Below are 12,115 nucleotides of genomic sequence, written 5' to 3'. Positions count from 1 at the left end.
CATTTCTTATCTGGAATGCAGAGGAATTCTGACAGAGGGTGACTATGACGTTGGCTCTTCCTCTCGTGCCCTCTAAATCCTCCCTCCCCCCCTCTTTCTCTTTAACGCTCACGGCGGCGGCGCGTGCCTACCCGTTTCTGGTGCCCTTCTGCAGGTCACGTGATAGGGGCTTCAGCCAATCCGAGTGGAAAGTCACAAACCGACATTCTGACGGGCTTGAAAAGCGGAGGGGGGGGAGCGAGCGAGAGGGGGCAAGGGAAAGGGGAGCGACTGAGCTGAGGGGAGGGGGCGAGAGAAGAGAAGGGGTGTCGTCAAAACCTGACTCTTGCCGTGGCTTTCGGAGCGGGGTTGAGACTCCAGGCGCCGCTGACCGGCAGGGGGTGGCTGCGGAATTCGGATCTTCTTTAAAGTACGGCGCTTCTTGTAAAGAGCCGCCTCCCTTCCGCTGAGAGAAGGTAAGGAGAGGAAACCACCAGTATCTCCACCGCAGACTCCGCTGGGGGAGGGGGGAGGCGGGGAGGGAAGGAGCAACGGCAGTTACGAGAGTGACACCCCCTTTGTAGGACACCCCCCCCCCTTGTAGGTCACCCCTTTACAGGTGAGGGTGGCAAGGAGACACTAAGGAAGAAAGCAACTGCTCTAAAAATGGCTTGGCGCCGGTCTGAAATCCCCCCTTCCTTTCCTTGTGTCATATGTACGTGCGTGTCTGTCAAAACTCCCTCCTTTCTGCAAATGGGGCTCTCTTTATGCAGCCTTTTCTGTGGCGGAGGTGAGTGTATAGAATATATATGTGCCCCTTTCAGTGGGTGTGGGTGGGTGGGTGTGCGCGCACGCGCGCGCACGAGAGCAAGGCAGCCCACCCTAGTCTGTAACCCCCCCTGCACCTCCCCTTTGAGGCAGGAGGGAGCCGTGGTTCGTATAGAAGTGAGGTGGGCTTCTTTTTGCTGCTGCCTGTTCCTGCCCTGCTTGCTTTGGGTGTGCATTTAAAAAGCAGAGAGAGAGAGAGAGAGAGAACACTCCCCCTTTCTTGCGCTGCCTTTCCTCGTAATGGAGGTACTGCAACCTCTTCGCCTACATGGAACACGCACGAGCCCTTTCTGAGGGGATCTGACACACCTTCCTTCGGTGCGTCGTCGTTCCTTCCTTCCTCCCGCGCCGCCCCCCCCCCCGACCCGCTTCTGATACTGTGCACGAGGACTGTCAGCCCGAAGAAGGGGTTCTTTCCTTGAAGCAGCCTTTTGGCTCCCTCGAGCCTAGCCTGTCACTGTTGTTGCTGCAGCTGGAGCCATGGCTGCCGTTGCTGTCACTGCTTCTCCCTCCTTGTGGGGCTGTTTCTCTGATACGCGTTTCTCTCGTATTCCCCGCCCCGCGCTGAGGCTTATATTTTTGTGAGTGAGGGCAGGATAATCGCGTTCAGTAATAATAATAATGCTGATAGGACTAAGTTCTTTTGGTCTGCAGCATTGTCAGCCCTTTCTAAAGGGAAGAGGCAGTGGTGAGCGTGTTTTTGTGTGTGTGTGTTAGCGCGCGCCAGCGTTTGCGTGTGTTTCGACAGGCTGTTAGGGAGAGAGAAAGCAACAACGAATGTGCAGTAAGTAATTTCTTTTTTTAAAATGGTGCTTCTGGAGCGTAAAGGAAATGCTATTGCCAGTATCATTCTGGTGGCTCATGTTTAAAATTCGTAGAGCAGATGACAGACCTTTTTAAAAAAAAAAAGGTTAGTGCAACACGTGTGTAATTCGCTGGGATCAATGAACTTCTTTATGCTTTAAGTCTAAGATACAGCCTTCTGTGCTGAAGATTTTTAGTGCAATGTCTTTGTTAACTTTTGTCTCTGCTATTCGTGCTTCAGTGTTTGAAAGTGAATAGCATAAAAGCCACAGTAGAATTAGTAAGTGTATTGTATTGAGAGCTTGAAGAGTTTGACTTGGGTGCTGTGTGGCCTTGGACAATCTCTTACACTAGTACAGGGGTCAGCAAACTTTTTCAGCAGGGGGCCGGTCCACTGTCCCTCAGACCTTGTGGGGGAGCCAGACTATATTTTGGAAAAAATATGAACAAATTCCTATGCCCCACAAATAACCCAGAAATGCATTTTAAATAAAAGCACACATTCTACTCATGTAAAAACACACTGATTCCGCGGGCCGCATTTAGAAGGCGATTGGGCCGCATCTGGCCCCCAGGCCTTAGTTTGGGGACCCCTGCCCTAGTAGGTACAGCACTAGGGATGAGTGTCTGGTCCAGCTTCTTCCTGTCCACATGCTACTTTATACCACACATACAATCATTACTGGATGCCACATGCAGAAAATGGGTGTAGGTATGTGCAGCAAATGTTTCATAATTTAAATGGCAATTTAGTATTTTTTTTAAAAAGCATAGGTCTCATTCAAGTGAACCAGGGCAAATGCTACAAGGGGAGAGCTACTCCCATGTTTCCTAGGTTGGACAATATTTTTTCTGTAATCAAATGCAGCAAGCAGGTAGTTCCTGAGCATGAAGCAAAATACACTCACTTTTCTGGGGGACGGAGAAGGGGGGTTCCTTGTGTGTAGAACCACCAATTATGGTAACCTCTGGTGATCATAAAGGAGGCAGAGCTGGCCAGATATAAAGTCTTGGCTCAAAGTCTATTTTAAAATATACAGACCATTACTTTCTTCACCTTCTGGTCACCATTCTGAACTCATCGTTGAAAACATTATAACCAATAGTTGCGTCCATAATTAGAATTGACTTAAATTTCCCCTTGTGTTTTATTAGCCCTATTGAATCTAGCTATAAGAAAATACTCAGATTCCTTCTCAAGACACCTCGTTTCTATCTGACCCAGCTCTCTTAACCTTTCTAACATGTTTGCTTGTCCTGTGGTGTGCTATTGCTCTTATTGGAACCTGTTCAAATAAGCCTTCCCCTGAATGAGTGACCAAAGTTGAATACAGTTCAAAATTATGGCTCCCTGATACCATATAATGTGGCATTAATAATCTGCAGTTCTTCCTAAAAACAAAGACCTACACATGTAATATGTCCAGTCATTTAAGTTCCTTTGTTTATGGATGCAACGGTATCTATTGCTCATCTGAAGCCTTGTTCACTTATTGACTTTTTTCTTTGAACCTTTTAAGAATTTCATATTCTGGATGATTGAAGAAACCTATAGAGGCTAGCATGTGAAAAGTAGAAATTTAAGTTCTAGAATTGGCTTCCAATTAAAATTAGACAAGTGTTTCACATTCTTGCTTTTAGCCAGCTACTGAAAATGTCTTTTTTAAAGAGAGCATTCCCCCCAAAGTGTGACTCAGCCATTTTATAATGTATACTGAATTTGTGCAATTTGATGTTTTTAAGATTTGTTTTTACATTGCTGTGTGTACTATATGTTCTTTTTTATACCTTTATTGTAGAGTGCTTAAGAAACATTTGTTGGGAAGTGGTTTATAAATTCTTAAAGTAAGCAAATAAAAAAATAAGTCTGAGGAGAATTATACTGTGACAGAAACTTTTTTGTATTTTTTAAAAAAATAACTGCCATTTAAAAAAATCATTATCTTAAATAGTTGTAACATTTAAATATTTGTGTATTTTTATATTCAGTTAAAGGATTTTGTGTGTGTGTGTGTGAGAGAGAGAGAGAGAGAGAGAGATGGAAATGATTGCACATCCACTTTTTCCAGTTCCATTGTTATGGTGCCTAAGACTGGACCAGTTTTTGGAATGAACTTCTATATCTGGATGTAGAAATGCCATTATCTTGGAATTCTGTATAGCTACACCAGCTTCCTAGTAATTACCTCATCCCCAGTGTGATACAAATCATCAAGAAAAAGCCTTGTTCAATCTCTCATTTAAATAAAATACCCACTTTGGAAATTTAGATATTTTCTCCATGCCTGTAACTCGTTGCTGTGATAATCAGACCTCTGACATTCTAGGAGTATAATCTGGAACTTCTGATCAAGCAATTCATGTGCACTGTGTAAAGAAAATATTTAGTTGTTTTTTATTTTTTTAAGGGAATTTATTGGTATTTAAACAAAATACAAAAAAAGAATACATACACAATTGTGTAAAGAAAATATTTAGATTCCTGTGTGGTTCTCTCTTTATACCTACAAGGATATTAAGCAAGATTGTTCACTTTTTCAGGATGGATTAATTTTTTAAAAAAAATAACAATACTGCTAAATATATTTACTTAAGACATTTATATATTGCTTAATCATTAATAGTTCTAAGTGGTGTACATAAAAACAAATTATGCATACATTTTACATATTTTGGTTGGTGTTAGATAACATCTGTAAAACATCTTTATCAAATTTTCTTTTATTGCCTCGCAAATAATAGCTTCCATACCTGGCACAAGTTTAGCCCCACATTGAACACGTTGCAATAATTTAGTCTTAAGCTTGTCAGTGCATGGCCATAGTTGGTGTACCAGCTGCAGCTGGTAAAAGGCACTCATAACAGCCGATGCTACCTGAGTCCTGAGTGACAAAGATGCATCTAGGAAAACTCCCAGACTATGCACCCATTTTTCCAGACAGAGAGTCACCCCATCCAGGGCAGGCAAATGACCATTCTCCCAGACACTGAAACCACCCACCCACTGTGCTTCCTATAATATTCTTTAACCTGAATATATGACTCTTAAACAAATGGAGTTAATTTTATTTGTTTTATTTTATAACCTTTTTATATTGCTAAACCTTTAAGTGGTTTACAAAAATAAACAAAACTATCAACAAATGACAGTTTTAAAATGGTTATTTAGAAGCATTAAAAATAATTGAAATCAACAGTGAACAAAAACATTAAAATGCATATCAGCTTTCTACATATCTGGATAGGTTTGCCTAAACTAAGCAGGCACCAAAAAGAAGTACAAGTAAACGGAGTTCCAGAATTTATATTCCGCCACCCTAAAATGTTGATTTCTTGCAAGAGTAGAATGAGTGTTATGTCATGGGTAGGCAAACTAAGGCCCGGGGGCCAGATCTGGCCCAATCACAGGTGGTCCGGGAATCAGCATGTTTTTACTTGAGTAGAAGGTGTGCTTTTATTTAAAATGCATTTCTGGGTTATTTGTGGGGCATAGGAATTCATTCATATTTTTTTTCCAAAATATAGTCTGGCCCCCCACAAGGTCTGAGGGACAGTGGACCAGCCCCCCGCTGAAAAAGTTTGCTGACCCCTGTGTTATGTGGTACCTGTAACAGTGTCAGTTCCACATAGCAAAGTGATTGAGTTGATATATATGGGGTAAGGCACTTTCACATGTAAACTGGTCTCAAGCTGTTAACAGCTTTATGTACTAATAGTAACACTTCGAAATTGACCAGGTGACAAATCAGCAGATCTCAGACTAGAGCTGTTATAAGTTGTCAAGGCCTCATTCCCGTCAGCAACCTTGCTGCAGCATTCTGAACACTAATTGCAGTTTCCAAATCATGCACAAGGGGAATTTTATGTAGAGAGTGTTACGTTAATCCAGTCTTGAAGTCGCTAGTGCCTGAACTACCATGGTCAAGCTCTCCCTGCTCAGAAATTGATGTACCTGTCCTACTAGCTACAAGCAGCTGGAGTAGGAGAGGACAGCTGGTGAGGAAAGAGCTGTGAGTGGAGGGGGGGCCTTTTCCTATTTGGGAAACTCAAGAAATCTGCTGCACCTGGGTTTGGAGAGTGCAGTTGAATGGGACACAGCTGTGGGCAGCTTGAGGAAGTACAATCCACCTTGGGCCTGCCCTTAAAATGCAAGTCTAGAGATGATGTCTTCAGTGATGTCCACTGTTTCCAGGATCTTGTCTCACTGTGAGACTTTTGTGGGTGAGCTGAGAGTTTGTTGGACCCTGGGTGAGAACCTGGAGGCTGAGAGGGAAGGTGTGCCAGAAGGAAAATGAGTATATTTGTATTAATGTACCTTTTTATATGTAACTCTATTTCTGTAGTATTTTGTTAAAGTTGTCTGTAGTTGCTTCATTTTGTTGTACACTGTTTAGAGATATTTTTAATATATTAAGCAGTATAGAAATCAATCAAGTGGTAAAAGGCATTTCTTGCCACTGAAGCTACCTGATCCTTTGTTTACAAAGCTGGATCCAGTAGCATCCACAGACTGCATTCCCGCTCCTTCAGGAGTAACAGAACTCCATCTAGCACAGGCAATTTACCAATTTATTAGACACAGGAACAACTCATCCATGGTGCCTTCATCTTGCTAGGATTCATGTTCAGCTAATTTTTCTTCACCCCACCACTGTGTCCAGGCACTTGACCACATGGCCTCTCCTGATTCAGATTGTATGGAGAAAGAGAGGCAAGTGTCATCAGTGTACTAATAATACCATGCCCCCAAAATCCTAATGACATTCATCAGGGTGACCTGATGGTAATCTGTCAAGTTAAAGGTTGCATTCATGTATAAGTAGAGAAGCATATTTTTTTTCTAAGTCAAAAATTATGTCAACTTGCCAGGGTCTGACAAGTTGACATAGGCACTGGAATTCAACTCCTGGAGCTAGAGAATTATCCACAAGTAGCATACAGGATGACAGTCACTGTGTCAGTGTAAGTCCCATTTCTTTGTTCATAATACACTGTACTTCAGCTCTACATGTATAATGAGCAAATGCATTTTCTCTAAAATGAGAAAAATATTTAAAATTAAAATGGACACGATTGGGGCTGTGGTCTAAACCACAGAGCCTAGGACTTGCCTATCAGAAGGTCGGCGGTTCGGATCCCCGCGACGGGGTGAGCTCCCATTGTTTGGTCCCAGCTTCTGCCCACCTAGCAGTTTGAAAGCACCCCAACGCAAGTAGATATATAGGTACTGCTCCGGTGGGAAGGTAAACAGCGTTTTTGTGTGCTGCTCTGGTTCACCAGAAGCAGCATAGTAATGCTGGCCACATGACCCGGAAGCTGTCTGCGGAGAAACGCCGGCTCCCTCGGCTGCAAGATGAGCGCGCAACCCCAGAGTCGTTCACAACTGGACCTAATGGTCAGGGGTACCTTTACCTGACATTGCTAAGACTTAAAAACAGAGACAATGAATGGAAAATCTTTCAATTAAAAAAAACCCAACAGTAAATAAACAGTGGCATAAAGAGGAGCAATTAAAACTGTTCCAGCACAGGTTAAAATGTAAAGGCACTACAGTGTGAATGCTTTTATAGTCTGGATAATGGTCACAGATGCAGATTATGAAGGTAGTATAAAAATTTGGTACTCTGTTCCAGAGTAAGCTTTATAATGCTGGAAAGATTGCCCTAACTTCAGTGGGGTGAGGGAAGAAGTGGCGCAAAACAATTTAATGCACTGGAAGGAAAAACTTACTGAGAATCAGCTGTATGAAGTATTTGGCCTGATTTTGGGATCAGTAGTGGGAACCATGTAGCTCTAAGCTTTTGCAAGTGTTTAATAAACAGCGACCAAAATCAGGTAATTTTGAACTAAACTGTTTTCCCTTGTTTAGTATTCAGAGAGACAACACTTATGTTACCACCCATATTTGCTGCATTAACAATCTGTTGTAAAACATTCTGGCATTTTTCAGTGTGGCAGTATTGATATGCATCTGCCAAAAATATTATTAAATATAACTAAAATCCTAAATTAATACTGCAGATACAAGTGTTATAATAAAAGCAAGCTTTTTATTTTCAAATAATTTAAAATAATGTTTTAAAAACATTTTATGATCTAAAATACATGAACAAATTTTAAAGCATTTCTTTTAAACCCAAGTAGCACAAGCACAACTATATAATTTTGCGACCATGTTTAGGGTAAAATAAAAACATCAATCAAATAATTTTTTAAAATTTGCACCTTTCCTCATCAGTGTTTCATACTAATGTGAACTCTCAGCCTATTAGCTGCCCAGTTAGCTGTATGTTGTACAGTTTAATCTTTAACCATGTTAACTTTTTTTAAAGGAGCACTTTGTTCAATAGGGACTAATTTGAAGGAAGTATGTGTAAGATTGCAACTCAAAATTCACATTACTGATTTCTGCCACAGTTGACCATAAGGACATCAACTATCTCAGGCGATACAGTTGGAAGGGGAGGATTTGTTGATAGTATAGCTGCTGGATGCTCCCTGACTGGTGTTGATCTATGACAGGGCCTTTTGGTTAGTGGGGTCCCACTTACAGACTGTTCTTCCTGATAGGTGTATCTTTCCCCTTATTATTAATGTTTAGGTGGAATTTAAGGGCATTTCTGTTTATTCAGGCATTTGGTGGTTGATAGATTGTTTCTGGCAACTTAGAAATTATTAAGTATGAGGGTATTAGAGTTGTTTTTAACTTTTTGTATTGTTTTATTGGTTGTTTCCCGTGCCTCCTTTTTCTCCAATGTGTAACATGACGAGTAAAGCTAGTAATGTTTGCTCTTATGCATAGGAAAAGGTAACAGGAGGGCTTGGGAGGAATGATTACAGGAAGGAGCAAAGAAGCACTAGGCCTACTAACTGGATGCACTCCATCAAGCTCTGTCCACTGGTGTGGACAGCAAGCAGCAGAATACTGTAGTAATGCATATAATGACTTTAAAATGAGAGTGTGCAGGTACTTATGTGCCAATCACACACAGAGAAGAATGCAGCTTGGAAATGCTATTGTTGCTCAAATGCAGTCTGTGGTATGATCGATAACCACTTTTTTTATTACACTATTTGTGGCCTTTAATGGACAGCCAGAAGATTGCCATGGTTGCCCATTAGTGCATGTTAGTTAATGCAGTGTACTACAAGTGAAAAGTGTTCAGAAAATAGAACTGGTACAGAATATGGGGACTGAATTATTAATCAGGACTTGTCATGTGGAATGTCATAACAATATTGCTAAACCTTCATTTTCAAATTTGTTTCATGTTTCTGGATGCAATTCATAATGTTATTTTTGACCCATAAAGCCCTTACCAACATATGCAAGGGTATCTGAAGGAATAAAATTGCTCTCTGTTGTATAAATCTGCTCATGAATGGATATGATAATCTGATGTCCTGCTCTGGAGGTCCTTTGAAGTTAGGTTGCTTCTCTGTTCATCAAATGCTGGCAATCCCAGGGACAGTGGAATATGGTGAAATTTTTCATAAGGGAACAGTTAGGGCCAGAGGTGCCAGCTTGTGAGGTTGATGTTGTGCACATGACATCAAGATGTCCAAACATTTCACACGTGAGCATTGCACTTCTCTCTCTAAGCTGGGCAGAAGTCTCTTGCACTTTGGGAAGGAGGCCAAGCCTCAGACAGGATGCTGGAGTCCTCCTGCCTCCTTCCCAAATCCCAAAGTTGGGGGGGGGCTCTTTGACCCATTGGAGCATTGTTCCTCCTTCCTTAAGCCAGGCAGAAGCTTCCTGGGCTTTGGGAAGGAGGCACCAGGAGAACATTTAGGGGATTAGCCTAGAGACCCACTAGTCCACTGACTGAACACCACTGCCCAGGAAGGGAGGGTCCTCTTGTGCTTGGTATCTGCTTTCAGGTTTCCCACAGACATCAGATTGACCACTGTGAGAACATGATGCCGGACTAGAGGTGGGCCATTGACCTGACCCAGCAAGCTCCTCTTTTGTTTGTTATGGAGCCCTGATTAGACATACATCTACTGTCTATTATCTTCTGGACACCAGTTAAAAATGTTTCTATTACTAAACTTTAGCAGTATTTAATTTTAGTCTTCTGGTTTTATTGCTGTTGCTGTCAGTTTTCAATTTAATTTTAGATGTAATTTTTAAAAACTGTTAATTGTTTTATTCTGTTTGTAATGTTTAATTTTGTTTGTAAGTTGCCTTAGAAACTTAAGTGGAGAAAGGTGAGATAAAATTCTTAACTTTTCACATTGTACTCTTTAGTATACTGTATTAAAATTTAAAAGTATAAATGCCACTGGTTTATTTAATTAAAGCTATAACTAGTATTAGAGATGGAGCTACAAACTGCTGCATCCTAAATTATTTAAATTAGAGCTTTCACCTTGTTTAAGAAATCTTAGCTAATCATCAGATGTGTTAATCAATTAATACACATAAACTTACATGCAAAAATTCAATTTCAAGGGAATAGTATAATTTGTTTCTTTTAGATAGCGTGCCTATATATTGCTAAATGTGCCAGTTTATAAGAAAAGCTTTTTGAGAGTAAAGGGAATATATCTCTGCTAAAATGGTGGCTGCCAACTGCAGTTTTTATACATATTTAACATTGATCAAAATGTGTTGCATAGTTAATCAGGCGTATCATTTACAGTAGTTGATTAGAAAGATTTTTAATTGATTAAAAGTTTCACTGTACGTTTGGAAAACTTTCTATCAGCTGGTGTTTAAAATACTGGGACTCCACTTCATGGATGTAGCTATGGTGTATAACTTGTAGGACTGACAGGGTACAGATCTCAACTATACATGACAAATGTATCTGATTGATGAGGAACTCTGGTCTCCCATAAATTCCTGAAAGTGGTTATACTACAGGAGTCTTGGGAGTATGCAGTGGGATTCCTCTTTGATCCTTACCCCTGCAGCCTCCTATCTGCTCCTGAGTGTTCCCCACTCCAGTATAAAAGGTTGTTGGGGAAGGAGGGGAGAGGAAGTCCCATTTTCACAAGTGGAAGCCAGTTGTGCAAATTGAACACCACAATTAAATATTACCCTTGAAGTGGATATGCAATACAAACAGATGTAAACCTAGCTCTTACAAAGGGATTTTCAATAGTGCTTAGTATCTTGTCATTTTATGTGGTTTTAAAGAAGAAAATTGAACTGAGTGATCTTAAATCCATTATAAATTTGCTATCAGTTTGCTACAGCATGGTTCTGTCTCATGTTCCCCTGCTTCAAGGTTGTGGTGAGGGCTAGATCAAACACATTGAGTTCATGTGCAGTGTACCTTCAGTGCTGGAAAACAACATGATTATCCACCTAGAAAAATTAAGGTGTGTATAATATAATAAACTAGATACTTTGAAAGGCAATTCTTTCCCAATTTCTGTAAACCAGACTAGATGCCATGGGTATTTATTACCAGCTTCTGGTAACCAGAGGAGAATAATGTTCTTGCACTTGGATTCTGCTTGCAGACTTCCTAGAGATAGCTGGTAAGGCACTGTAAGAACAGGATGTTAGACTAGAAGGGCCATTGGCCTGATCCAGCAGGCTCTTCTTATGTTCTTAATGTGCCTCTTGAGATATTTTAAGGAATGCATTCATTGTTCTGTCATTCTCTTCCCCCTACCCTGGCCTGATAAAATGAATCTTGTACTAAGATAATATTTGTGCCTATATCTTTATCAAAGCCCTTTGAAATATACTCAGAGTCCAGTGTGAATTTCATGCTCTTTATTCAGCTCATAGTAGTGAGGAATGCAGTTCCCCCAAAACATTTGCTTTATATACACTATTTACACAATGGGCCCCACGTGATTGGCTAATTCCAGGATACTCCTGTATGCCAATCAGAGTGCGGATTCACTTCCACCTGGAGCTGGATTGGGTGGCTCGTGCGGACCAATCAGACTGCTGCAATCTCAATCCTTTTGTTCTGGGACCAGTCAGACTGCTGCAATCTCAATCCCATTGTTCTGGGACCAGTCAGACTGCTGCAATCTCAATCCTATTGTTCTAGGACCAATCAGACTGCCGCAGTTTGGATCCTATTCAACTCAGTACATAACACCCCTCCCCTCTAAGTTCCAGTCCTGCCTGGGAGGTTGCATCCATAGTCCTCAAGGTACGCTGGCCGCCTACGTGTGCGTTGCGGCCTGGGCTGCTCCCTGGTCAGGGGTTCTGGTTCTGGCTCGTGTTCTGAGGCTGCTGGTTGTGATGGGGCTGTTTGGTCAGGCGCAACCAGCTTGCTCTGTCGTGGCTCTGGTTCCGGTGCCCTTTCAGCCTCGCGGGTCCTCTCAGTATTTACTGATTCTGCCTCCCCTGCCGGCCCCTCCTGCTCTACGGGTCTCAATGCCCCACTGTTCCCTTGGGACTCCTCTGACCTGTCCTCCTCCTGGTTTTCTCCTGGGAATCGTCGCCGTAGCTGGTCGCAGTGGCGGCGCCAGCATTGCCCCCCCCCCTCTGTTAGCACCTCGTATGACACGGGGCCCGTCACCCTGGTGA

General features: G+C 41.8%; 1 protein-coding gene across 2 annotated transcripts in view; it reads left to right on the top strand.

Moving 5' to 3' along the window:
- Positions 1–262: 262 nt before the first annotated feature.
- Positions 263–12,115, top strand: part of ANKRD12 (ankyrin repeat domain 12) — a 55,059-nt gene continuing 43,206 nt past the window's right edge. For both annotated transcript variants that reach the window (XM_033154903.1, XM_033154902.1), the window contains exon 1: positions 263–455. The gene's annotated coding sequence lies outside the window, so the exon portion shown is untranslated. The remainder of the gene's footprint in view (positions 456–12,115) is intronic.

The sequence above is a fragment of the Lacerta agilis genome, chromosome 7 (genome assembly GCF_009819535.1).
Source record: "Lacerta agilis isolate rLacAgi1 chromosome 7, rLacAgi1.pri, whole genome shotgun sequence".
Classification (NCBI taxonomy): domain Eukaryota; kingdom Metazoa; phylum Chordata; class Lepidosauria; order Squamata; family Lacertidae; genus Lacerta; species Lacerta agilis.
This window is presented reverse-complemented; position numbering and strand designations above follow the sequence as displayed.